The sequence below is a fragment of the Pipistrellus kuhlii genome, unplaced genomic scaffold, assembly GCF_014108245.1.
Source record: "Pipistrellus kuhlii isolate mPipKuh1 unplaced genomic scaffold, mPipKuh1.p scaffold_m20_p_14, whole genome shotgun sequence".
Classification (NCBI taxonomy): domain Eukaryota; kingdom Metazoa; phylum Chordata; class Mammalia; order Chiroptera; family Vespertilionidae; genus Pipistrellus; species Pipistrellus kuhlii.
The window spans coordinates 546067-549839 of NW_023425449.1; positions in this window are offsets into that span (position 1 = coordinate 546067).

The window sequence follows — 3773 nt, forward strand, 5'->3', positions numbered from 1 at the left end:
GACGGGGCAACCTGCAGACACGGGTCCCACACCACACAGCACGAACCACACAACACTGTGAACGCGTGCATACAAATGCATACATGTGTTGTGTTTGAGTGTACCTTTGTGTGCACATGTGTATACGCGTGTCTTGTGTGTCTGTGTGTGCACATGTGTGTGTGTGTGTGCCTTGCATGGTCCCCCGCTGGGCCCCAGCAGGACAGTGAGGCCCACACACTCGGCTGAGGGGCGCCCGGGGGGCAGGGAGCGAGGGGATGCCGGGGACCCGTCCACGCGTGGCACCCTGGTCCCGGACGGGGAGGGCGCCCCAACAATGAGCAAAGGCCTTACGTGAACCAGGAGCGGGTCCCGCGTCAGAGCCCGTGTCGGGGGGAGGGCGGGGAGGCGGAGCCACAGGGAGCGGCGGAGGCGGGGGCCCCGGGGGCCTGGGCCCCCGGCTGAGGGTGGTAAGGGAGCGGCTGTCCTGGCCCGAGCAGAGGGAGCCCGCCCGTGAGGGTCTGTCCGCGCAGCACGCCCGCCACAGCCAGGCTCGGGTTCGGGGGGCGGTGGGGGGACAACCCCAGACCCACGAGGTGCCGGGGGTCCTGCCATCGGAAGAGACTTTTCTCTGGGGAGCAGCTGCCGGGCGGATGGAGACGGGTGGGGTGGGGGCGGGGGGCGGGGCGGGGGTAGGGGGCTCACCGCTTCCTCTGGGGGTGACACCAGTGCCGGCCCCCACGCCACCTCGGGTGACCTGCCAGGGGCGCCTCCGGCAGGCAGTCCTGCTGAACCTCAGGAGCTCCCGCCTGTTCCCCGCTGTGGGAGGGCGGTGGCCTCGGAGGGGCCCTGGAAGGCTGTGCAGGAAGACATGCTGAGCCCCCGGGGCAGGAGAGAGCTCCGGGGAGGGGCGGTCAGAGCTGGGGGACGGGCCGGGAGCAGGGAGGTCACCACCGAGGCCCTCCAAGCAGAGACGAGCAGGGGCTCCTCGGGGCAGGAGACGCAGCGCCCGGCAGCCCAGGCACAGGGATCGGGGTCGGTGCCCGGAGCGGCTGCACCGCCCCTGTGCCGCCGGGGAGCCGGTCCCGGACCCAGCACCGTGCACTCGGCCGGCGCCAGGCCTGTTTGCTCCACACGCGCCTGTCAGACCCGCTCTGCGCCCGGCCTCCCCGCACGGCCTCCTCGGCTCCGTTTGGCACAGGAACCACTAATTCCTAATTTAACGGCGCGCAGCCGCCTGCTCACCAGGCACGCGCTCAGATGGTGTTTGGGAATCGGCTCTGCGCTCTGGCCCACGCCGCACGTGGCCGCCAGCAGGCCTGGCTCCCGGCCCCCCCATGTGAGCGCACGGCGCCGCCCCCTGGCGGACAGGGTGTCTGGCGGCTCCGGAGCTGGCAGGTGGGACCCAGCTGGGAACGGGGCTGCTGGCACAGGGCAGGGAGGACTTGGCGTGCGGGCAGCGCCCTGGGGAGCTGGGGCAGGTGACGGCGGCCAACCCTGATGCCAGGGAAGGTCCTGACTCCCCCTCCCCCATCAGGGCACCTGTCCAGCGCTTCCGAGACACCGGCGTGGTGATCGGGTCCCGCCCAGCCCATCTCGCTCCCACCACACTGGGCACCACGCCCCCGCCCTGGGGTGGTGGGCCTGCCCTGGGCACCACGTCCGGCACCGGCACTCCCCGTGGTTCACAAGTTCACGGACCAGCGTGGCATTATTTCCTCTGTGTAAAGGTCAATCAGACCTTCACTGTCCAGTGGCCCAAGTTCAAGCTCGGGCTGTGAGGCTGTGGTGCCAAGGCCTCCGCTGTCTCTGCTTGCCCGTGGATTCAGCGGCCGTGGTGACACTAAGGCCTTTTTTAAACACACACGGAGCGCCCGATTCTGAGCATCTGAACACAGAACCATCTGGCCACTCCATATATATATATATTAGAGGCTTGGTGCATGGGTGGGGTCCGGCCAGCCTGGCCAGGGAGAGACATGGGCAGTTGGCCGGCCTGCCTGCTGGTCGAACTCCTGGTCGAGGGGACAATTTGCATATTAGCCTTTTATTATATAGAACGTACACTGAGTGGCCAGATTATTACGCGTTCAGAGATCATCATCATCTGGCCATTCAGGGTATGTCTTTACTGATTTCAGAGAGGGGAAGAGAGATAGAAACATCAATGAGGATCATGGATCGGCTCCCTCCTGCATGCCCCACCCTGGGGATGGAGCCCGCAACCCAGGCCTGTGCCCCATGGGAATTGAACTGTGACCTCCTGGTTCAGAGGTCAACGCTCAGCCACGGAGCCCCACTGGCCGGGCCACACTGAGCCCTTCCTCTCAGGTTGTCACGAGGAGGTGAGGTCACCGGCTTGCAACGGCTTCGCCAAACGAGCTCCTGTGAGTGCTTTTCCAGACCCTTCTCCAGAGGGCAGGCTCTCACCCACACAGCGGGACGCGCCTGCCCGGCGCCGGGCCAGGACGCGGGGCTGGAGCGAGCCGGTCGGCGTGGGGCGGCCCAGCGGGCGGCCGGAGCACAGTCCAGTGGTCGCGGGCGGAGCGGGTGTGCTGACCGGAGTGGGCTCCTGGGCCAGGACCAGTGAACTCTAACAGCCGAACGGGACGATTGAAACGAACGGGGAGAAGTTAGCCTCCTGGCGCCGGAGAAAAACCGAATGGACGGAATTAGTCCAATAGAACGGAACTGAGAGTAAATTGGCCCGATTTGACTTAAATTGAGGAGTCAGTGTGAATGCGGGGCCGGGGCGGAGCTGAGAGGAGCAGAGCAGCAGCCTGGGGGGGGGGGGGGCGCGAAAGTGACAGGGTTTCCGGTTGATGTGGGGTTTCTGGGACCATGACTTGGAGGTTCTGGGAACATTCCCGAAGCTCCTGCTGTATGCAGGGGCTGGGCTGGGGCCTCGAACCCCAGGCCTGCCCCAGACAGGCCAGGAGGAGCCTCCGGAAGCCTGAGCCTGGGAGGGGACTCGGACCTTGAGGTTTGATGGAAGGTGGCCTTGGGGCCAGGCCAGGGCCACGCCTTGGCCACGGGGATGGGAGCCGGGAAAGTGGTGGGCCTTGGGCTCCGTGTCGTTCTGGCCCTCAGTGTTCCTGTCTGTAAAATGGGTGCAAGGGACAAGAGTAGCTCCTGGAGGAGGGTGTGAAGCAAACGGGAAGCCAGGGTTTATTTTCTCCACCAGCAGCCCCTCACCAGCGTCCCCTCCCACTTGGCTCTTCCCCTTCAGCTCCCCAAGATGTGGGGTTTCCAAAGCAGCTTTCAGGGGCCTTTGGCCACCTTCCTCCCCCACCCCCCACCGAAGCTGGTCCTTGGGCTCTGCTGACCCCCTTCCCTGCTCGGCCGCTGTCAGCGCTGCCCCTCCCCGGGATCCTGAACGGATGTCGTTCACGGAGTCTTCTCCTCCCGTGTCCCCACCTCGCACCCCCTGCCGTCCTCCTCCTCCTCCAGGCTCAGCAACCCCCCCTCCTCCGGGAAGGCCTCCAGGACTCTCCCCACCTCGGGCCCGGCTCTCATCTCCCACCGGGAGCCGAGGGGCAGGGAGGTGACCAGCCCATCCATCCCCAGTGTCCACCCCGGGCTTTGTGTCAGGGCCGCGTTGTTCTTGGTTTGCGTTTGAAGTTCTCCAAGTACTCTGAGACTCTGAGACAACCCACTGTGGATGCCACACACACACACACACACACACACACGCACGCACACACAGACACACATACACACACAGACACACACACAGAGACGCACGCATGCACACAGACACACACACAGACACACACAGACACACAGACACACAC